This window comes from Anneissia japonica, unplaced genomic scaffold (genome assembly GCF_011630105.1).
Source record: "Anneissia japonica isolate Jap-2015-1 unplaced genomic scaffold, ASM1163010v1 scaffold652_len952628_cov199, whole genome shotgun sequence".
In the NCBI taxonomy this organism is placed as follows: Eukaryota; Metazoa; Echinodermata; class Crinoidea; order Comatulida; family Comatulidae; genus Anneissia; species Anneissia japonica.
The window spans coordinates 128,418-154,197 of NW_022757608.1; the positions used below are offsets into that span (position 1 = coordinate 128,418).

General features: G+C 33.3%; 1 protein-coding gene across 2 annotated transcripts in view; it reads left to right on the forward strand.

Annotated features, from left to right (window-relative positions):
* Positions 1-690: 690 nt before the first annotated feature.
* The window catches only part of LOC117124840 (enterin neuropeptides-like), a 29,614-nt gene continuing 4,524 nt past the window's right edge, over positions 691-25,780 (forward strand). Inside the window, exons 1-2 of one of the 2 annotated variants that reach the window (XM_033271178.1) lie at positions 691-918; positions 12,241-12,298. The gene's annotated coding sequence lies outside the window, so the exon portion shown is untranslated. The remainder of the gene's footprint in view (positions 919-12,240; positions 12,299-25,780) is intronic. The other variant, XM_033271177.1, reaches the window with a different exon arrangement.

Sequence of the window (25,780 nt, forward strand, 5' to 3'; positions counted from 1 at the left end):
TTAACCTTGTGCTTGCTAATAATAATAGTGACCAAGTGCTTTATACTATAATTGTAATGCACCCTAAAAGCCAAACAGAAGAATAATGACCTGGGTTTTTGTTAGAGATTTTACGCCTTGACCACTTTCATTAAAATTAGTGATGTTGATAGCATCAATGCCAATGAAAGACTGAAATAAGGAGCAGGTTCCTACTCATATTCTTGTCAAATGTATGCATAAAGCTCTGTCATGATTATACAATTTTCTTTTAAAAACACTGTTAATATTCCCATAGGCCTATATAGTCAAGACGTGCCTATATATATATAGGCATGTCACATATTTTTGGTCAAATAAAATTGGAAGTCTTGGCAGGGCTCAATGCTATTTTATATAATAATAAAAGGTGCAAAAGGATCTGCTTAGTTCATGGATGATTGAAATCGTATTCCGCCTACTAACCATCGGCTACCTGGTTACCACTTGAAGATTGCCTATTCATTTATGCATTTTAGTGCCAAACCGCTACAAAACTGCACCACACTGAGATAGTTTCATCTGTTCAAATCTAAATTTTTCTCATAGAACTGTGCACGCACTTATTAATGTGGCAACATCTGCGCAGAGTCCTCTTGCGCAGATCACCGCCCACAATCCAATCAATCAGACGAAACTCAGCCAGTTGGCGTATTGAAACCTATACATTAAAGGCGGACATAATTCTTGGCGTATTCAAGAATCACGCATTAACCAAGTCACCGATTCGATAGAGTTGTATGATCGACATCGCTATTCATTTACTTACTTTACAAGCGAATTCTAAAAAGTGATAAATACTGAATAGATACAGCCCGATAGACAACCTCACAAGTGGCACTACTCCCTAAAACCGTGAACTTATCAGCTCATCTAATAGGACTAGTATTAGCTATACAGGTAAGATCACAATGCATTTGCATTATTGTTTAAGATATAATTTTTTACATTTTTCGGGTTTAAAGTATTGTGATTTTACCCTGAACTTTTGTGTATGTTAATACGGATTGTTGTAGAAAACATTACTATTCAGGTAGGCCTTAAGACTTACATTAATGCTTGGAAACAACGAATCCTAAATTATACTTTCTCATAATGAATGAAATACACACTTAAAAATAACTTCTTTTCTATCATCCTTTTGGACTAATGTAAATAAAGATGATGATGATGATGATGATGATGATGCAAAAACTAATAATCAATGTGCTTAGGTCTATATTGAATACAAAACAAACATCAGATAATATACGAACGTGAATGTATTACATTTTGTAATAATAGGAACCAAACTGACTTTATACTTATATGTAAAAATAAGAAAATAAATAAAACTGAATGAGATTTATATTATAACAAATTCACTGGATAAAGATGTTTTAGAAGTAAAAAAATAGATAATATAAGTTAACTTGTGTAGATAATATATCGAAATTAATAAAGTATATAATCGTAGAAAATAATAATAATGATGCTAACAGACATTTATACCGCACCAATTAAAAAATATATATGTATCAAATGCTCTAAGTTAACAATAATCCAGACTAATATGTTTTGGTGAATAAAACAGATTTTTCCAGAATAAAACTGAATCTGAGGACCGTTTAAAAAAATGATTAATCGATTCCAACGATGGCGGCCTGAACAAAAAATGAACGTTAACCACGAGTTTGAGTTTAAATCATAGAGAAAGATCTTGCTGGTTGTTTTACACATATTTGCATGAAACTATTTTATATTATAATTGGCATACATTATTATATTTTTGAAATCTCAAATAATGATTTTGTCACCAAAATCGCGATTCACCGGTTCGTTGGAACAGCGAGATATATATCCTTATTTTGTATAAATTTAGTGTTTTCTTAATGCTCTGCTATACACGTAAGATCACATTGCAATTATTGTATTCTTTAAGAACTTATTTATTTTATACTTCTTCGGTTTTAAAAATATTTTGTTTTTACTTTATAATTTCATCTAATTATATAAGTTAAATAAAAATAGTAAAAGAAAACGTTACTATTCAAGTTAGTTTCGTATGCCTGTGGTAATGCTTTGACACAAAAAAAAAAAAAAAATCTTTTTCAAATGAATGAAATATACACTTAAAGTCATTGTTTTTTATCCTTCTGGTCGACATACTGTAATAATAATCAAATTACAACACAAAGAATAGATGAGCAACAATGACGAAGGTTTACAAATGTAATGTAATAATATAGAATTTATTAAATTAAGTTTGAATGAGATTTCACTGTGTAAGATGTTTGTATAAGTTAAAATAGATGAAACCTTTTATTAATTTTTATAGAGAATATAACAAAACAAATAACGTTATATAATCGTAGAAATGTAGGCCTACCACACTTTGAAATTGAATATTGAATTTATATAGTGTAACACATTCATTGGGTAAGGATGCTGCAGAAGTTAAAAATAGATAAAACCTGTCATTAACTTATGTAGTTAATATAACTAAACAAATAACGTTATATGGCATACAGGTCCTCCTCCTTTTAAAGACCATTTTGTATCTGCGGCCCTGGTTGAATGGCTACCATATCTTTTATCAGTAGCCGTTCCCGCCAATTATATGCGCCCTCTATTTTGGAGACCAAAAAGTATGAAAAGATTTCCTCCAATGAAAGACAACTATATAATAGTGATGTTATTGAATTGTTTGCTATAATAAACATTGTTATAGACTCAAAACATAAATATATTAACCAATGCACATCACATGATGATGTCTTGTGTATACTGCACAGTGTTTTGAGTATATTGAATAACAACAATATTAGTGATGATGTCAATAAGATTTAAATAGAAAGTTTGTTAGAACTGGCTACCAAGAAATGTTTTAAGAATAAATAAGAGCATGCAGCACGGTAACTGTACATCAATTATAAAACATTTAAACATTTAATGTACCAATTCTAAATTTTCCTCTAAATAGATAAATCTAAAGACCACATTTAGTGCCGGTCTTCGGTTGGATTCTATTAGAAGACCATGGTTTTGGTAGACCAACCTGAGAATTTTCCCTTCAATTAAAGAATACTTCTAAAATATGGTACTTTTAGTGCAGTTTTTTTACAAACACGCAAGCATCAAAGGACAATGTTTTGTTTATACATTGCTCCACATTGAATACCGATAATGTTTATAGTACGTTAAAGTTTGTGTTTTTGTAATGGAAATTTGGGCAGAACAGCAGTGGCATAATCTGTCGGAGAGAACTCCTTCCCCCACCCCACCCCTGGTCAAGTTAGAAGAAAAAATAGACAATTCGCCTAAGGGAGAAAAATAAATTCCATGTAATTATTACAGAATGTGAAACTCTAAAATCGATTAAATAAGTTGTCAAAATTGCCTGTACTCCCTTCGAGTGTTTCTGGACCAAAGACCACGGTCTCAAACGTGATCCTTAACTGGAAGGAAACCTGAATTAAATAATATTTATAGGCCTATCGTTAATGTTTATGAAATTAGTGTTTTCCTTAGATTAGGCCTACTGCGTTAAAACGTTCCATGCAAAGAGCTCTACCATAATATACTGTATTTAGAAGCCATTTTTGACTTTTATAACAAATAAAAGTTCTCATTTAAAGTCTATTATTTGAGGTAAAATCTTGACCACAAAAAAAAATCAATCAAATAAATTAACTGGTCTTGTAAACGGATTAAGCAAGTTTTCTTCATTGATTGAAGAACAAATAATAATAATAATAATAACAATAATAATAATAATAATATAGAGACATTCCCTTGTATTGTGCGCTAAAGAAAGACCATTACCATCACCATTACCATACAGAGGGTTCAATATAAAAATGGTTAATTTCATTATACTTTAAAGGGTCTGTGCAAAAGCGTATACATTTGATAATTACAGTGTTCACACAGTTAATTCGTGAGGATTTTCCCCCGTTCAAATTTCAATTGAAAGTTGGTAAATGAATGTTCTCTGAATACGGTCAGAGCAATCTCACCAAACGTCGAGACGACCAACCAGTGGTTTTACCTCAAAAACCATTATTACAACATTCCTCCATGATTACACATGATGTACCGGAAGTTTCATGATTTTGTTAATGGTACTCGCCAAACGTTCAAGAAATATTTTGAATGAATATACAAAATAAGCAATTCAGATCGAATCTAGTTTTTTTTGGCTCATCAAAGATGGTGTATCTTGCAGATTATACGAAATGAAAGCAATTTAATTTATCTGAAATCATGCATAGGATTCAAGTTCAAGTTTGTGACAATTACGATCATTTTGAGAGGATAAATGGTAAATTGTAATAGTAAGAACGCGGTGGAATAGTACTATCAGTCAACTAGCAAGTACATATACCAGTCCCCGTTGTCTGCTTAAAGCAATGTTTCACAAAAAGTGACAACTTTGAGAATAATGTGATGTGCCTCTGCATTTTTTTTATCATTAATGATTGTAGAAATTAAGAAATCAAGTGGGTTAATTTTACACGATTACGCAATTGTTATTCTTTTTATTATCATTATCATTTTTCATTATTATTACAATCATTATCAATCTTATAAAATTAATTGATGATTATGATGACAAAGGTATTGAATATGATAATGATGAACAATTACACAATTACTTAATTGTTATTATTATTTCATTATTTTTTTAATTAATTGATGATTATGATAACAAGGGCGCTGATGAAAATGCTCTCATCATAATAATGCGGATGACGCTAATCCTCATGACAATTATGATTATTTTGTTGTTGATGGTAATGGTGTTACTCACCTGTTAGTGTTAGGCCTAAATTTTCTAACTGCAAACATAAATATCATTCAATTAAACACCATCTGGTTGAATATCTGATTATATACCGTATGAATGTTATTGCTTATACGGTATGATTGTATATAAATAAGTTATTACTCGCCCTATTTTCCTGCGCAATTAAAATATGCATATTAGTACTGTGTTATAATTGGCCCTATATTAATATTATTAAAATCATATTTAATAAATAAGAGGATTTCTGAACTAGACTAAATATTGCTCCACACATTGAAAAAAAAAACCCTTAAAATGAATTGCTAACTTTTTATGTATGTTATTTACTTTCAACTGAAAATTTAGTCGAGGAAAAAAAATATCTTGCAAATTAAAGGAAGTTGAAATAAACTATTTCTAAAGTTTTTGCATAGGCCTATTTTATTTATTATGTATTATTTTCTGGCAGTAAATTGTTTTAAAATGGTTTTTTTTTTTGTTGCTGTTTTTGTTTTTATTTGTTTTTTTTTACTTACTGACTTTTGTTGACTTGTGTGTTGAGTTTATTACTAATGTTTAAGTCTTAGTATACATTTAAGAAAAAATCTTCATTATTATAATTATAATGTAGTAGCCCCTATGATATTATATAAAGTTATTACAATAACTTGCTAGAGGGGCTCTTGGATATTAATGTCTCCCTTGTAATTTTCAATTACTGCTCACTGTGCTGCAGCTGGAGGGCTGAAATGCAAGTTTCAATAGAGCACCATTGTGCTACTGGCTCAAGTATACGTTAAAGAAAGGGTTTTTCCTCTAGGCGCCCTCCTCCCCCCCCCCCCACCGGAGCCATTTTGGTCCACTCTCCACAAATTCGCATCAACCCAATAAAAATCTTGCGTACGGGCCTGAATAGAGATATACGGTAACAGAGTTATACCTAAATGGATTTTATACGTTAAGTCAGTGAGAGAGTAAAAGACATTATGCATTCTTAATACAATAAACTGATGTAAGTAAGTCTGTGTACATATTAAATGATTATTGGCACACTAATAAGCGAAGGTGTTTGAACGTTTATATAATAGGTGACCATGTTAGCATCATGAAGATCGGCCATATTATATACATATGTTTTTATATAAGCTATGAAATACTCGCAACAAAGGCTGAAACATAGTGCCAGAAACACGTGCCAACAACTTCACGACCCGTCAAGTGCAAGTCGAAATTCTGAACATGGCCAGCCGAGAGTGTTCAGTGTATGACTCAAACTGTCTGCAAGGTTTAGAACATGAATGGAAACTGTCTTCCAGTTTCTTGTTTGCTAGGTGTATGAACGAAATACAAATATAAAGCATAATGTTGAAGCATACGTAAATTGAAACCAGGCCCATGTCTGATCGATCGCCTTCATTACCGATAAGGAGGTATAAAAATAAAGTTATCAATTTGCATTTTAAATGTTAAAACTAATTTCTCATGACTTTTTGGTAATTCAAAGCAATTGTATCTGTAGGTCAGAGTACATTTCTTGCAACTTGTTGGTTACCGACTAGAAAATATGATGAATTCCAAATAATAATAATAATAATAACAACAACAACAACAGCAACAGCAACAACAACAACAATAATAATAATATTATTATTATTATTATTATTATTATTATTATTATTATTATTATTATTATTATTATCATCGCCACAACATCCTAGACCGCACTTTAATTACAAGTTCATTTTATCGCGTTCTCGTAGCAAGGACGTGAAATACCTACATCTTTTCGATTCTTGTCATCATGACAAATCTATATCCATTTGTGCCGGCGTATAACACGATATTCTATTAAACCGGCGATCTATCAATAGTAATTATGGATTGACACAACATCGCGATAATTGGTGTTACTTTAAGACTACCTTTGTGAACGGATAAATTGGTATCCGTATCTTTCTTTTCCGTTGACGATGAATATTGAATTAAAGGGGATATGTAAGACTTTGCGGGAGTATTTGAACTTCAGTAACATATTTATATTGATAAATGGCGGCGTTATCAACTCACAACTGAATGTGGAGTACCGTAGGATTAACAGCAAGCATGTCGTGTGTTGTGTGTGTGTGGCAGGCATGTATGAAAGACTTTAGTGCACACGTCCAAGAATATAATGATTATAAAAATAATGATAATAGTTTCGAAAAAAGGGAAAACTTCAGCTGTTTGTTGAATGTTTGATTAATTAAGCCCATTCTTGCCGTTGATGTTTTGTGTTTACGATCTGTTTATTATTAGAGATTTTTTTTGTATCATATTTGCTGTGTAATGTTAAGTGCAATCGTTTCATGTGATTTTATGGAAATATACTAATATTTTATGAAAATTCTGATTGCACATGAATAATAAATTCTCTCACGTAAAGCAATAAAAATGCGTGTGGCTCTTATCAAACGTCTAGGCTGTATCCTAGGACTTATTCTTCGAAGATTTACCATGCTTCTATTGTCGTTAGTACGCCAATAAATGTAGCCGACACATAAATTTTCTTTAAAAGTGTATCAATGTGTTTAGTTTGTTATGGGGTGGGTGTTGAATAATGTAATATATTACAGTACATGGTTTTTATTATCGTGTGTTAACCTTTGGATAAACAATGATATGTAAGAAAATAAATCGTCTTGCGGCAATGCAAAATTTAATAAACAGCATATTATCGTCATAGTCGTCATGAACATGGAATGAAGGAACTAAATTGTCAGTGTACAAGCCCTAACTATTGAATAAAAGTACTGCGTTATCATATTACAAACACAAATGGGTAATTTTCTTACAGATGGCACTATTATGATTTCTTAACTTTCGAAAAAAATGCAGATTTTTATCGGATAAGATTTGGCCTTTTGTGAAAAGTTAAGTAAGTTGATAAACGTAAACTTGTTTTTACTTTTTTGGAGATGTATATAAAAAAACAGATCATAAAACATATTAATTAAATAGCTGAGGAGAAGCAAAAACATACCTTACACACTGTCACCAAAATTACAACTGAACAAGAAAAATTCATCCAAATTTACTACCATGAGTACAACAGGTGGAGTTGTTATTAATAGATGACAATTCCATGTGTAGGCTTATCCATTTTAACTAAATTTCTCCCTCGGTAAAGGTGAGGGCTTTTGGTAGTATATGCAATTACTTCACCGTAAACAAACGATGAAGTGCTAGGTTTATTTCAAACTGCATGCTCGTACAGCCGAAATGATAGTTCTTCTGCGATGTATCTGAATAATTGGCGACAAGAACACCGTAAAAATAATAATTGCACTAGTTGGGATGATGTAGAAATAATGCTACAATAATGTTTCTGTCAAAGACAAACAGAGCACGTCAATTTCTATATAAGGACGTTTTACGGTCAACGGTAAACATCCTGTGACCAATTATAAACCGGACTTGAATAAACTTCTACACTGCTGTTAATCTGTATCGTCGGTAATAAATACTCACTCAGATTAATCCATGCTCAGATATAACGTTGACTTTAGAAACACAGAAAGCAGATAAATAATGAGAGATTTCATGATAGAATAACAACATAACACTTGATTTAATCGGTATTGGTTTCCTAGCATTCCTTTAGTCAGTCGTTGTTATTGATACGTAAGCTACTTCATAAATATCTCTTGTGCACAGCAATTCAGTGGTACAAACGTAAAACGTGATCACAATACTTGAACGTTGGATAATTAAGCTAGTAACGGTAGAAATAGCAACTATGTGATAATTACGTTAAACATTATTACCTTATCACTTTGTTATTATTATCATTGCTAGCTTAGTTATCCACTGTTGCATAATGAAGGCAAATTTCACACTTGGTGAAGTGTAGAGACGAACTCTCCGAATAAATTTGGCGGATTAGCAGAATATTCTAGTACCAAATATATCAGAGTCTTCGTTTGAAAGTCTTTTCAAATAAAAAATTTAAGCTAAGCACACACACATATTTATATACTGTATATAAATATATATAGTGAAATTGTTGTGATAGTGCTCCAATATAAGAATAAACATTATATGTTATGATTGTATTGATAGTCCTTCAACGAATGTTTCCTAAGAGTGCTTTCTGCGTGTTGAACTGCAACCTTTCGCTGTCAAGGAAAGTGTCATGTTTAGTTTCGACCACGGAAGCGTGCTGGGCTTTTTTTTTTACAGATTTAATATATATATGCCTAAATACGGTATATGCTTATATTAAAATAGGCTTGCTGCGTAGCACTGTAAATACAATATAAACAGATAAGTTAAGTAGGAAGAAGATGCTATTCGTATAGAGCAGCCCTTCAACGACAAGTTCCTTTATTAAGTTGTATGAAAAAAAGTTGTCTCTGGCGGGATATAATCATCATAGCACAATTATTATGTGTAATTATTTTATGTAATTAGGCCTATAGTGATTTTAATAATAAAACATAAGAATATTCAATAACATACCTATTATAATTTAAATAATAATGTAATTAACAATGTCTATTTTTGAAAACGTTTCCAATACTGAATAAATTGTTGATCAGGATATAAAAAAATATTAATGAAAAGACGATAGCAAGGCCGCATAACTCATTTAGGATCTATCTTGTAAACATAGTTAAATTATATAAATACAGTACTGATGTAAGAAGAGTTGAAGACCGAGCAATTTTAATATTGAAACGACCGATATCAAGACAGTGTGTTAGATACTGTAACATTTTAGTATTGTAGGTTAACATTAATTATCATCCTATCTGGTGTAGTCTATGTCAATGACATTCTGCATTCTTATAAAATGTCCATTATGTTGTCATACTAATTTGGTTTGAACATACGGTAGGTAGGCCTATCGTTACTGTCGATAGATTAGTGTCACCCATGATTAACTGATGACAGGATGATGCAAAACATGACATTTATTACATCCAATAAAATAAAGCGGGTATTGGTTTATCAACGGTCAGGTTTGCCTACAAACAAACAATAATTGATAATTCAATTTCGAAGAGGGCGGTATTCGGGTACCAATCACCATAATAATGTCTCTCTCAAATAGCTTGTCATGATGTAGATAGGTCACGAGGGAAGCATTGCGCATAATCTTGCATTTTATCAATAAAATCTTGTTGCGTAATTTTAGTCGAATAATCTTTCTACAAATTGGAAAATTATAATGCCTTCACACACGATCATATCCAAAACATAATGGCGTTGATTTGTGTTTACTAAATAGGTCGATTTTCCACGTCAGTTATATAAAAATAAAGCTCTTGTATTTCTTTTTTATATAAGTGTTAGGTATGTGAAATGATAGGCCTGGTGTCGAATCGTATCGCAAATCACACAAAGAACAACCACGGTCGAATAATAAGTTAAATAAAGGTTGTTTTAGTTTTAAATGACAGTTAAATTCGTGAATTCCGGGGAGCATATCACAGTACTTTTGGTATAACCAGGTCATAAAAATGTATGAAACATCTTTTGACTTGTTTGTTATTAGTAATATGGTTAAATGTGGATCTAGTGTTGCTAAGACATTGTATAATCCAATCAGCATTAATAACGTAGACGAAACATGGCAAACAGCTAACAATTGCTTTCGCAAACCCGTAAATATGTCATAGACCTTTTGTAAGCAAGTTAATTTGAGGCGAGGTATCAGAATGAACGTGGCTATTGAGCTATGTAAGCCGTCGAATGAAGACCAGGCTTATAGCTGGGTAATTTCAGCTCCACGACAGTTCACCGCCGAGTAGCTGCCTATGTTAAATTTTCAGAAAGCATGAACACACGCACTATTTTCTGTCAGCAGAGGCATATCAATGCAGGTGTAAACACTAGCCATATAGCGACTGAAGTAAAATAATGTAGGCCTAGGCTAGCCGATCCAAAGATTGTAGAACTCCCCCAGAAGTATTGAGTCATCATATTCGCAGTGGTCGCCAGAGAAATATTTTTACATGTCTGTTCGTTTAGCAACCATGTCGCCTCATTGACCTATCTGTGTACCGTTTGTGTTAACTTTTCATCACAATAATAACAAAAACAACAACAATAATAATAATAATAATAATAAATTATAAATTCACGTGCCGTTTTATTGTAAGTTATCCGACTACCTATATATTACGTTTCACATTGAATTAAGCCCTTGAAACAACATATATTCATTCTTCTTCACAATGAATTAATTAAGTTCAAACATCTATTGGAACGTAAGTAAGCAGAATAGTGTCAAGTGTCAAAACAGCGTTTTGACACTATTTTTAAAAATGTCAGTGCATATTAATGTTATGTATTGAAATTTTTAAAAATACAAATGCCCCCCCGTCCCCAGTTTGAAAACTTCTGAGGGCCGCCCCTGTTCAATGGGACTAATTAAAAATGGTTTACGTTCGAATATGACAAATGCTCGTTTGGATATCCTCACGATGCTGGGAATATATCTTGATCGGGGAGCAACCTCATGGTTTACAGATTTCAGGCAAAATTTCCAAAATTTATAACTTCACTTTGGATTACTCACATTGTACTGTGACGTTCCCGGTGACATTGTGTTTTCTTAATTCATCGTAGTATAATATTGTCACAAATTGGTGGCCTTACAATTTACAGTAAGACATTATTCTTATTCGTAATTTTGTTAATAATTCACAATCACATAGATTATGAAAAACCTGGATTTCGCCATGATGGGAGGATAGTATTGTAATGTAATATGGTGGTTTTTTGGGTTTTTTTAATAATATAAAATTTAAAACGGATTTGGAAATAAGTTAGTTGGTTACATTGCATACTATTTGTTTATCGTTGTTTTTAAAAAAAATCTGTTTTGGAATTTCGCGTAATAAAAATCGACAAATCAATCAGCGTCACTGAAAGCTATCAGGGATAGCGTGTAGCAATTTTATGAAAACCGGGATGAAGTCCGTCGCACACGGTGTTGGCAGCCGACGCGATCACCACGATCATACCACGAGTCGTCGCAGAACGTTTTCAATGTCGATCTGCTCTGACTGTCACTGACGATCAGCAGGCTGATGTTTTCCGCACTCATTTCATTTACAAAATAAAAAATTAAAAAAAACTTGCTACATTAATATGCTGGACCTTGCTAACTGTTGCTAAAGTAAAGGTCATTGCCCATTTCCAAAATTCCTGTTGATACATCACCCATTTTATTTATTGATTACCAAAATGTTACTTCTGCCCGATTCTCGACATTTGAACCAAAAACATAACGACTGACCATAAAGACTTTTGGTCTAGAAATTTGAAAAGGTTGCTTTTATTTAATTTTATAGAAAAGTGGTTTCAAAAATTGAGTTTCTAACCTATTAAGGCATCTAGTTACTATAAACACTTTCATGTATATTATTCAGAAGGTTTTTTTTTAATTATGTTTTTAATTGGTTTAGGCCGAAGGCCAGGCATATCCCAGACAGCGAACTTTTCTGTGGCATATCCCTTCACAAGGTAAACATGTGTTTTTATTTATTTGATTAGTTTTGGGCTTAGAATTGGATTACGTAAATTCTTTGTTTTCGCTATATGAAACTAATAAAAAAAAAACATAAAAAAGTAAAGGATATTGCACAAAAAATGACATATAGTCGAATGACTCAAAACATTTTGTAAAATTATTGGTCAGACTTCCAGACAAGAGCTCTATGTAAAGACCAACGCAGTGGCGGATCTGGGTGGGGGTGAATAGGGTGGCCAGCCACCCCCCACCCTTCGGTGACCATGAAAAAAAATGGTCACTCGTCTTGTGTGTGTGCTTCTCATGTATACATGTAGGCCTATACTCTCGTAAAACATACATATTCTATTTTAAGCTTAACTTCTTTTCGGATGTCATCCAAGAGCACCTAGCCGTCTACTAATTCCAAAAAATGTCAAACGAAAGACGCCCCTAAAAAAAAAAAAACAAAAAAAAAACATGATCAAGGGGACAAGGAACACGTCCCAAATATTTTTAAGGTGGTGGGGGTTGGTCCCCTCACTTTTCGTCCGCAAATTAATAATTTCATATAAGTCAAGAAGATGCCTGAAAATTATTGAAATGAACTGCATAGATGACCCAGGTTTTAACGAAAGGGTATTGTACAAACAGTTCTCTATCTCTGCCCACTAACATCTAAATTTCTTATAATACACGACTCGAGTCCGCGTGCCTTTAATATAATTTGAGAAGTATGAGAGAAAGCGTGTAATGATACTAATAATAATAGTAATAATAATAGTAATAATAATAATAATAATAATAATAATAATAATAATAATAATAATAATAATAATAATAATAATAATAGTTTTCGGCACATGAAGTAGGCCTAGAGGAAGTAAATTAAGAATACATCAAAGACAATTGAGTTTTATTTTCAATGGAACATCACAGCGATTAATTAGATCGATGATGATGAATTTTACTATAAGAGTGTCATTTCCGGCAATCTAGAGGTACTATTTCCACAAATGTTCCCACCTCAGCCCTTTACTATGGTGTGGACTAGGCTTTGCATTAGGTAGGCCAAATTTAAATACATCAAAGACAACGTTTTAAAGTTTTATTTTCTATAGTACATCACACATATTAATTAGATACCTATGGTTGCCGAAAGTCGGTGGTAAAACATCATGAGAAATTTGTTGGTGCTTCATTTTGACTAATGGTGATGTGATGACGGTGAATTGTACTAATTTTAAAGTGTCATTTCCGGTCATCTAGAGCTACTATTTCCTATAATTTTCGCACCTCAGGCCCATGATCTGCGCTCTTGCCAAAACCATGCCCCCTCTCTTGGTGCTTCGCAAATCTCATTAATCACCCCACCCCCATTGCTAAATCCTAGATCCGCCACTGCAACGCAAACAAAACCACCACACTTTAAATCTCGATGCAAGATTGAGATTATTTGACCATCAGACAGGACCCGTACCAGTCAACATACACGCAGCATCTGGTTGGAATGTTTAAAAACCACACAGTGGACAGTTACTTAGACACGTCGTCCGTTTCTTAATTCTACCACAGTTTATCAAGATTTGCTCAATAATTAGGTCCAAATATAGACACAGTTTTGTGTACATTCACAAAAGCAATGTTTATCTATGAGACATGTCATGTCTCGGATAAAACTCGACCAGTCCTTGTATATAAAGTAGGCCCTATTGCTGTAATTGCAAATACTAGCTACATGTTTTTGTATGCTTTTATCTTCAAAATCCACTTCAAGATTGCTCCACTGCGAAAATTTAATCAGTTTCATCAGAAAAGAATAGAAGCATCAGGTACAGCTATTGACACTGTTTTGTTGCCAAAATATGGAATTTCTGGAAATTAGGATCAGAGTTTAAACGTAATATTTCCGGTCACTGTTAGAGCAATTGTTACATTACAGCAAATTGAACATACCTCTCCTGAACAATTTGAAAGCGACCAACTCGTGGTTGCCAAGATAGGGGAAAACATTAGATAGGCCTTATGTATAATATATTGGGACTTCTTTTCTTTTTTTTTTGCTATATCTTCAAAATCCACTTTCAAGATTGTTCTACTGGGACAATTTTGTCAATTTCACCTCAAAAGAATACAAGCATCAGGTGCAACTTATGAAACGGATTTGTTGCCAAAATATAGAAATTCTGGAAATTAGGGTCAGAGGTCAAACGTAGTATTTCCGGTCACTGTTAGAGCAATTGTTACGTTACAGAGAATAGAATCATACCTGTCTGAAAATTTGAAAGGAAAAAAAAAACGACCCACTATCTCAAATTTGCATATTTAAGTTAATTTTAATTTTACCAGGTTATGTGATTGAGGTGTGATTTCTGGAATTTTATGTCCTTAAAGTGTAATAACTGGCTAATTGGCAAACCATATTAAAACTAATAGGGCATGTCGACTATTATTAGATTGTTCATAAAGTGTTGTCAAATTTCATGCATTTTTTACAAAACCCGTGATCAGCCTTAGATTCACATAAAGTATACAAGCTGATGTCAGTATTAGGTTAACTCCAATCTAAAGGTAACCTTCACTTGATTATCTTTCATTTTTTTTTTCAAATTCTTCCCGAACTTTATTTTAATGTACTTTTATTTTGTTATTTTAGTTAATCAACCGAATTATGTTCTTACGTCATTCGCAGGATATCGATTTTTTATTTCAAATAGTAACATCACTGTTTCTATCCTAGCTTTTTGTAAATATTGTAGAATGGTAAGAAGTGCTAAATAATTGATTTACCCCATAGCGTTTTATAATTACATTCTCAATGAGTATTTAATAGCTGTTACTCGGAGGTAATATTAAAATGTTGTCAGAATCTATTACGCTAAATGTAATAATAGATATGAGAGTGCACTTTATAACCACACGCTTCGTGTCCTTAATTCAAGAAATTTTAATAATTATTAGGTGATTAGGATGACCAAGGTGAATTTCAGTACATTGTTTATTGGAGTATATAATAAAGTATTATGGAAATCACTGGTTTCTCGAAACGATTAAACCACAATAAAAAAATACAAAAAAAAAGAACTATAGATCTACAGTTGTTAGTTGTTGGATAATAGTTTTGAAAATATTTACCAAGACGGTTCGATTTCAAACCGAGAAAATCTATGAATAGGGTTATTGATGAATAAAAACGGAATTGAATTGAATGCGTTATTAACTGTATTTACATGAAAATAAGAGAAATTGTACAAAAAAAAGTTTAGTGACTAGTGATTGAAAAGTATTGCAAGAATCGTTATTCTTAACTATAACTTAAACAAATGCCAAAAGAAACTTTTCTAAAATGGTACGTCACTTAGGCCCTCCAATATGGCGTCGGAGGCCTCACATTTTTCTGTACCAGGATTGGGCGATGACCAATCCAGCTATTATAGTAGAGATCAGTGGTTTTGCCTAGTTCTGACCAGACTAGGTGGATAAAGCTAGATTTACACTAGACACGATAACGACACGACAAGTATAATATTATATAGTTTGCAATCTTCAACATTACGCGCATCTTTATCTTGTTGTTGTCGTGCCGTAATCGTGTCTATAGCTTAAACCCGGCTCAACTCACCGGGGTTATACGCCTTTCCAGTCCGAACTAGGTGGCTTATCTCAAGCTGGGCGTTGTTCCTACAGTAACTAGGCCACTCAGGCTACGTTTAGACTTGAAGATAAGCCTGGCTTACGTTAAGCCCGGCTCAAGTTTAAGCCCGGCTTAACTTTGCCGGACGTTCAAACTAGCGGGATTAGCCAGGCGCTAGCATTTGCCTAGTAATAAACCGTAACCAGGAAACGAGTTTCGAAACAATGCGCTCGAAACGTACCCTCGCTCACAAAACACGTAATTGAATGCTGATTGTTCATTTTTTAAACCAAGTCAATGGAAGACCCCCGCAGGGATTAAAGCCCGGCTTAGAAAAGTTAAACACGGTGGCACGCCAGGCCTAGTTACTATAGGAACACGACAGACCGGCTTGAGATAAGCCACCTAGTTCAGACTGGCACGTGGATAAACCCCGTGAGTTAAGCCGGGTTTATTATCCACCTAGTCTGAACTAGGCCTCAGTTTATCTTTCCTACGCCGGGCTTTAATCGCTGAAAGGGAGTCCCGCGTTGACCTCCGATCAAAAATTGACTAATCAGCATTCAATTACGTCTGCTGTTAGCGAACGTATGTCTCGTGCGCATTGTTTTTAAAATCATTTCCTGGTTCCGCTTCATGAATATGCTTCAGGTCCTCGCGCCTGGCTAAATCCAACACCCGGCAACGTTAAGCCGGGCTTAACCTTGAGCCGGTGGTGGGGAATAGATGCGAGCGGCTATTCGCCTTTTTAACCTCAAAATTGTGTAGGCATATAGTCTGCTTTTAAGGTGTTTATATAGACGGGAGGTTATTAAGTCTTGTAACATGTTGACTGAATGTGTTTTTCTCATAGTCTTCTTTAAATGTTGCTTTAGGTGGTCTAAGTGATTCTTCTATCTTCTAACCTCATTAAATTCATTTTTGGAAATCTTGTTTCATACGGTTTGCCTCTTAAGCCAGTGTATCTCTTTGTTGTTCTACATTGTACTCCTTTAAGTAATTTTATATTAAAATGTTTTAAATGGGGTAAATTCTAGGCTGTTCATTGATCAGCAGTAACAGCACTAATAAATATCATACCGTATAACACGCAATGAACAAAGAATCAAGACTAATGGATGTGATCATAACCTGCAGTTTCTCAGAACTACTCTGTATTCAACCAGTTAAAGCAACCCACAGCAGCTAGCTTATTATGATTAAAAGCTGAACTTAAAGTGGTTGGCGCAGCGGTTGTGGCTTGGACTCTCAACCTCGTGTGGTCAGAAGTTCAAGCTAATGCTCCATGCAAGTCGCTTGTGTCTTTGGGGAAGGTAATATGTCTCTTCGTTTGCATCTCTTTACCCAGGAGTATAAATGGGTACCGACATATTATGCTAGGAAGGTAAACAGACTCTCTATGAGGAAGAGTGGCGATCGCTTCACAGCTTGCAGTCTGGCCCAAACGCCTAAAGAGAGATGGGCACCCAGACCTTGTTCAGGTTCGATACCTTTACCCCTTATTTATGTAAAAATGACGTTGGCCTGTACAGCACAGGGGTGGTGCCAATGGGGGCCGGGGAGAGCTGCCATCCCCCTCCCCCTCGAGGAGAAAAACCACAATTCGTCAAGGAGAAACAAAGGTATTTTCTACTTATTAGTAGACTCTAAAATCGGATAAGCCTTTGAAACCCCTAAACTGTAAAACATTTTTGGAGGCTTGGCACCCTGGACCACTTTCGGAATATTTTGAACCGCGTCAAACCACTCCTACGACATTTGCCCCCTCCCCGTCGGAGACTTTGGAACCCCACCGAGCAAATCATGGCGCCACCCCTGCTTTAGCATTACCATTTACCAAATATATTTTAAATATCATATGCCTAATATACCATTGTCAATGTGAATCGATTGACTGACTTTTTTGAAAGGTACAAAGTTTTCGTGGCCCATCGTTAGGCTACTTAACTCGTATATAGCTTTGTTTCAGATGCAATTTGGAATTTTTGTTTAAGCTCTCTATAAATAACACTAATATTGTATTAGTGTTATTTAAGCTCTCTATAAATAACACTAATACAATATTTGGTACTGATAGCGCTTATCATTGGTGATTATTAACAGCAGTTGGCTCTTAATCATGCATAATATACAATACGGTAACTCCTCCGCTAACTTGTTGGAGGCCTATCTTTAGTCAGGTATGAATATTCAACAATTAACAAGTATCAACTATATTTCAACTCAACCCATTTATACTACTGGGTTGAATTAATTACCTTTTATGTTTATCACTTTATCGGTGTGTTTTTGTATTCACTGTTTGAAGAAAACGACACTGACTTTTATAATGACACCAGAATATGCCCGCTTTCGAGTGAAAATCGTTCAAATAATATTTGTGCCTAATTTGACAATATTAGTAAGTTTGAAATCTGGAGAAGATGTCACTGTAAATCATCGTTAGATGTGTTCTCGAATATGCCGCAATCAATGATAATGCATCATTAAGTAGTTGTCTGTGTTAGACTGAGTCAAAATGTTTTAATACCAACGTCATAGCGAGGGGTGCAAATACCATCGAGTTGTATCATCTATTCTTGGATGTTAAATTGTGCATTGGTGGCCATAACTATAACGCGCATGCATTTTAAGCTTAGTGTTGTGAACACTTAGCGAGTCTGATTAATGCCCTAGACATAGTTAAACCTGTGAAGTAGGCTGGTTGGTCTTAAAGAATCGGTGAGAATGTTAGCACATGTCAGTCAGTAAGGAACATAAAAATGTTGATACAAACAATAAAAATACGAGAAGATCAACAAGGTGTAAAAAAAAATCTTATTGTAGATTTTACATTGGCAAATCATCTCATACACTATAAATAGCATTCATATAGCGATTATAATTTAATATCTATACGGAATTAATGATAGTAACTTTATGCAGAATTTTTAGAGGACAGAGAAGTTATAGACACATCTAATGAAAAGAACGAAAAATTATTCACAGTTTATTCTGAGTTTGAATGACCATCTCAGCAAACACCAAACGGTATATTAACAATTGCAAACTGTGAAAGTTGTGGTTAGGTTATTATGTCAGAAAATAACGTTACCACAACGTTGCAACAACATTGCAACGTTGTTTAGTGAGAAATTACGCTATAAATTACACCAAACTTCAACCTTATTATAACGTAAATTTTTTAGCTGCCATATACATTGTAGAAAAACGGTGGACCCGGACCCGGACATATTTTTCAAAAGACACAAACTACAAGTAGGCCTATATTGTAATAGATTATTTCACAATATTAATTTTTTTCTGGACTTCACATAAAACACAAATTTATGAATTCAATATAACTGGTTTCACAGTGAAAATACAGCATATTAAAATACCATGCCGTTTACAAAAACAAAGTGCATTCACCTTGAGTTCATTTTATCTGTTACCCCAGTTCTTTGATCACCGTAATAATATAGCAATCATATATCTTCATTATTGTAGGCATATACCGTGTTATTAGAGAATCAATAAAAGTTCACACGACCTGATCAGAGTGAAACGAATGGATCCAAAAAAACAAGATAGGCTTCGGCATTACTTCCGCTAATATGTGTCGTATTTTGCACAATGAAGGTACATGTACAATGGAGCACACGTAAGCGTAGCAATGTAATAAGCGCATTTGGCACCTGGTACCAAATTACTACCAAACAATAATAACAGTATTTTGTCCTTAGGTGCTCAAATATCTCCTTCAAAATTAATTACATTCTGTACGGCAGCTAACCTACGTAATGTCCTCTGCAAAAACATTACTTAAGTTCCCGAAGGCAAGATTTTGCAATTCATTTTCGGATAATAGGAGAAATTAATCTAGTGTTTAGTATACTTTCATATTCATAGGCCACTGTGTTATGGAACATGCATCCTGGAACAGCTATTTTATTGTACATTGTATGCCGGGTGGCTGACACATAATGGGGTCACAGTACATTGTATATGATTCCCTATCATTAATGTAATGGTAATGTTAACAGTAACGGTTGACTTATATTGTCATAATCATTATTTCCAAAGTAAGGCAATTAATAAATGGAGCATTTATAATATCTATCTCTCATAGGGATACACATTTAATCTTAGTTCATTAGGAGATTAATTTTTGAATACAATATTTTATATCAATTATTTAGATATAATAATTATCTTTATCATAAAAACATATTTGTATATATTGCTTACACTACATTTGAACTAATCTGGTACTAACTTACGTTTTCTTGTTATCGAACATTATAACAACAATTCTTGTAGTGTAGGATGAGCATTCGGTATGTTTTTTTTAATATGGATTTGTGTAGTAAAACGTCTGAAAATTTAAAAAAAACCAAATTAATTTAAATCTGTGTCTTTTAAATTTGTCAATGTATTAGGATGTGATTCTTCTTGAATATGCAACTCAATTGTGTTTTGATTTGTTTAATGTTGTGTGGTATTTTTAGTTGGCAGTATTATCTTTAATTATATGTCATTATTTATCTGCATTTCAAAAAGGTTATTTGTTTCTTTTTACAATCGGATATATCATCTGTACTCAGACAAATAATGAAAACGATAAATTTATCTAGTAAAATAGCATGTAAACATGTAGAAGTTAGTGATCTTCACTCTATTAAGTTTATTGAATTTCCGACGCTACATCGATACATGTAGATTAATATTAATAACAATTGTGTTGCGTATATCTATGTTCCTTAACTATCTAGTAATATGTGATAGTATTGCTGTATTTCTTGTACGTAATAATGCATGCATGGACGCATTATCGTGAATGTGTCACACCCACGAGTATAGAGCATTGATAAAAATATTGAGGATGATGACGGTGAAGATTATGCTGTTGCTGATGATGATGATGATGATGATGATGAAGATGGTGTAATGCTGATGGTGATGTTTATGATGATGATTATCATTATGAAAATTGAAAACTGTAGAGGGTAATAAAGTTAACTGAGATTATTATCGAACTGACTACTTGTAAAATATTGTTTAAACTACCATACTACTAGGAATAAAATCCAAACTAAAAGTAGGCCTTTAGTATTATTATCATTATTATATAAGTAATTAAACATTCCATTATTTACGGATTTCTTTCATTGTATTTGCCTTATTTAAAAAACAAATATTAATATTATCACATATATATATATATATATTTATATATTATAATAATATATATATATAATATTGTGGCATATATCTGATACCGATTGACTCGTTATTTTATATATATATATATATATATATATAATATAAATCAAGATAGCCGTACACACTGTTAAATTATATATCATTTATCTTATACAATCATGATGTCCACATCAATATTATTTGAAAGAGCAGTAAACAGATTTGATTATATAGCCAACCAGCTATCTATCTATCTATCTATTACAGCTCTAAGTTACGGTAGAATCAACTACGAACAGTTATCCGTATTAACTATCCGCGTTCATTACAATTCTCAGTTAGATTCCACATGTACTACAAAACAGTTATCCGTTCGCTGCTACACTCGGTTAGATTCGACGACTAGAAACCCGTGCTTAGGCCTACATTATTTTCATTCTATGATTCGACATTATCAATTAATTCTATTGCAAACTCATAATCGTGTTTAACTTATTCTACGTTGCTCATGTCAAGGTTAGCATAAACACCCTGTATGTGGTAAATATTTATATTTAAATTGGTCATTATGCTATACATTAACAAAGTGAGTTTAATGGAACGAAAGTGACCGGAAGTCTGTGAATGGGGTTGGATGTATAAAGACGATGTTGCCGTCAATTTTTGAGAAGAGGTTAATTGTCCCGCAGTGACTGACACTTGTTGGGGTGATTGTTGTTGGAGTGTATTCAGGAAATTACAAATTTGTAGTAAGTAGTAATAATATGCAGACGCCTTAGTACGGTACTCTACAAACGTTTTTGCACTAGAATATGTCAATTTATCTGTGATTTTAAGCGATCGATTGGCACTAAAAGTGACACGGCAGTGTATATAAGTTGTCATGAGACAGCATTTCACTGTTAAAAAGTATTTGGCTCGTAAAAGTAACATCCACTCTCTGAGCAGTGGTCTGAGTTCTTATAATGATAAAATGATATAATAATGGTGATAATATTGATGATTATGTAATATGATTATAATGATGATGATAATAATAATAACACTCAGTAGAAAGCATCTCCGCCCACCACCAATCTCTTTCTATAAAATGATTCCTCAAAAATATGTTTCTACTTTCCAACCACCAACCACAATCTACTTTAAAAAAATACACTAACACGAAAGTTTCATTTTGATAAGTTTATAAGTTTTTTGAGATATCTGATCTGCGACGTTTAGTTTTGAATGGTCCATATATCGACACAAAAATATAATCATAAGCACTTCGTTTTTTGAGCGCTTTCTATTGTGTCTCTACCTAACAACTCTTTACGTCTTTTAACATACTGGCACGTTTTACTCTTATATGCTGACAAACAAAATACATGCAATGTATTGGTGTTGAAATGGAAATATTATGGCATTAGAAATATGGGGATTTGGTTTTTAGCGTCACATGTTTAAATGTAAAGATGCATTAAAAATATTCCCAATAATTTCCGAAAAAAAGTGAAGTTAGTTCATATGAAACGCTGTACACCTTTACTGTAATTGCACTAATTTAAATATTCATCATAGAGATATTGTTACTGTATACGGTAAACTTATTCGTTAAATGGTCTTCACCCTACTTCGGATCGTGACCAAAATTGAAACGCTTCATTATTAAAACATGACAAATTATTCTGTCAATTATCATTTTTATCCATTGATCCATTTTCAAGATATTTATGTGTGAGTCCCTTTGGCCCTCAAATGCACACCTGAATTTGGACCGTCACCAACACTTCATAATTTTTTCCTTGCATACTTTATCGAAATTGTCGTTCATATCTCTTGATTAGTCTTCGAAATATCTAGTCTGGAACTTTTTCTTTTAAATGGTCCTCATATCCACACCCTACTCCGGATGGTCACCAAAATTTTTCTTCATCGGAACATGACAAACTATTCTGGGTAGTGTCATTTAGAGCCATTAATTAATTATAGAGATATTTAGGTCGGGACCTTAGGATTTTAAATGACCCTTAAAGGCGCACCTGAATTTGGATAGTCACCTAAACTTCATAATATCTTCCTTGTAATTTGGTTAAAGTGTCAACAAAAATTTCACATAAACGCATGACCTTAACTATTTAAATGATCCTCAAGTTCACCCCGATTTTGGACCATCACCAAAACTTGATAATTTCTTCCTAGTAACTTGGTTAAACTTTCACAAAAGTTTCATTCATATCAGTTGATTAGTTTTTTTATATATCTTGTCTAGGACGTTTGCTCTTTAATCCCTTTAAATGGTCCTCACATCTACACCCTACTCCGGACCCTCACCAAAATTTAACCATTTCTTAATTTGGTTATATCTAACACTCCGTGCTATTTTCAATTATGTCCGTGCAGCCGTTTTATGTCCCACACCCGCTCACCCAAACTTACACGACTGAAAACATCTCCTTGCGGAGATATCTGGCGGAGATAATTATTATAAGATGTGTGGGTTTTTTTTTTGTTTTGTTTTCTTTTTTTATCAACTGACGTCCTTTTGGTTAAATTATCACAGATTTCAGTTCAAGAAGTTTACCTGTTTCTTTATTAAGGAAATTCCAGAAGACCTACTCGTATGCTCAAAGCCGAATTGGATTATAAATTTCTATACAATTGCAAGATAATTTTCCTAAGTAAAAATAATTATTTGCCTATATATAATATCAATGATAATGATAACGATAACAATAATAAATGCACCGTTACCTGGCCATTGTATTAAGAAGGAATGAAATGCTGGAATCTATAAATTTACTTTCTGAGTAGTTTTTATTATCAACCGCACGTATTACATACGCTAATTTGCCCTTGTGTGCACAACGGTATTAAAGTGGCGGGGGTTAGCCGAACTGTCCATAATGACTATGGTACTTAAAAGCATGGAGCTATTAAATATCTCAACGGTATAATGTACCTATAATTATCATGAATCGCATCGCATTCCTTTTATTTTCCGTCTCCTGGTAACGATAAGATCGCACTTATTTATATTTTTTTAGTAAAGAATCCAACCTGTTCTGTAAAAGAAGGGCATCAATAGTATCGTTAGCGTATTAAAATGAAAACGTTTTTTCCAACATTCTGATTTCTTATTGCGGCACCGAAATGTTAATTGTAAAGTTATTTTATGTAGTTTAAAATGTATATGTTGTTTAGTATAACTTCTTTATTATTTTACTATTTTTCTTTTATAAATTCAATATTTTCGATCGAAAATATATGTTATATTATAATTTATATATGTAAAGGTTTGAATTTATGAATAAAGCTTCGTATGGGTAAAACCTCTTCATGCAATCGCTCTCTGTTTTAAAAGGAGGGCACCAATAAATTGTATCGTTAGCGTATTAAAATGAGAATGTTTTTCCAGCTTCCTGATTCCTTGCCTAGGCACCGAAATGTTAATCGTAAAATCATCTATGATGCTTCTACCTTTTCTCAGACAGAGAAGCAACACACAAATTTCAGATTAATTAACATTTCGTTTTTAAAAAACATGTTTCTTTGTCAATTTGCCAACATCCTCATGGCACGTGTGTGAACACTCAGCTCAGTGCATATGAACTGTATAGGTCAGGTACATACCATTTAAATGCTGAGTGTTGTTTTGAAATAACGGTTGTAGACTTTTTTTTGGTCACAGAATGACTTTTCCGTTTAATATAGAGAGGGCTTCCATAACTTTTAATTGATAACTTGTATTTGCATTATCAATAATCCCAAAACATACTATGTTATTTACAATAAAATATCTCTACTCAACTGTTCTTCAGTGTGTGTCTTAAGATGACAGGGATTTACCCCAATGTATGAAACATTACAGCTCCTACAATTAAAATTGGTATAAGATTTAAGTTCCTTCGAATTAGGGTTTTTGTTATTAAAGTCATCAAAACTGAAAATGTTTTTATGGTACCAGATTATGAATAGGAATATATATACAAAATGAATACAGTACACAAATATAGAGAGTTGTAACATTTTAACCAGGTACTTTATAAATAAACTTAAACTAGGCCTACTTAAAACATACAAGTTTTATGAGTGCACACGCACACCAAGCTTTATAAACTCAGATTTTCAGGACGGAAGCAGGGGAGGATGGTGGGGAAAACATTTTTGGTACGTGTGCTCAGGACGGATGCTTAAAGCAAAATACCACACCTGACCGAGACTGGTATCTACTTACCCACACTACACATAATTCTAATGTATTAAGGCCGCCAATCAATTGTACGACGTCCGCCCCCTTGTGATATAAATTCATCTTTTATATATTTTGCTCGAAAAATGTGTTTTATGTCGCAAGAAGCCGGACAAGACAATAAAACAAAAGAACACCAACTCGGATGGAATTTGTCATTTATTACTTGAATGACGCAACAATTTAAACAATATAAGTATGTATATCTAATAAAGTTATGTGAAATGGGGGGGGGGGGGAGCGATATTATTAATGATGGCGTGAAACTACCTCAAATGAATGTCATATTGTATTTACTCATTCTGGAATAGTCAGAACTTACAGCCTAACACAATTGCAAAATATATATAATATACCATGAAGATTATTCTCAGCTTGAAGACTTTTGTTAGCGAAATTCCACAAATTTTCTGATAAGTGAATGCAGGTTTGTGAAACTTTCGAACA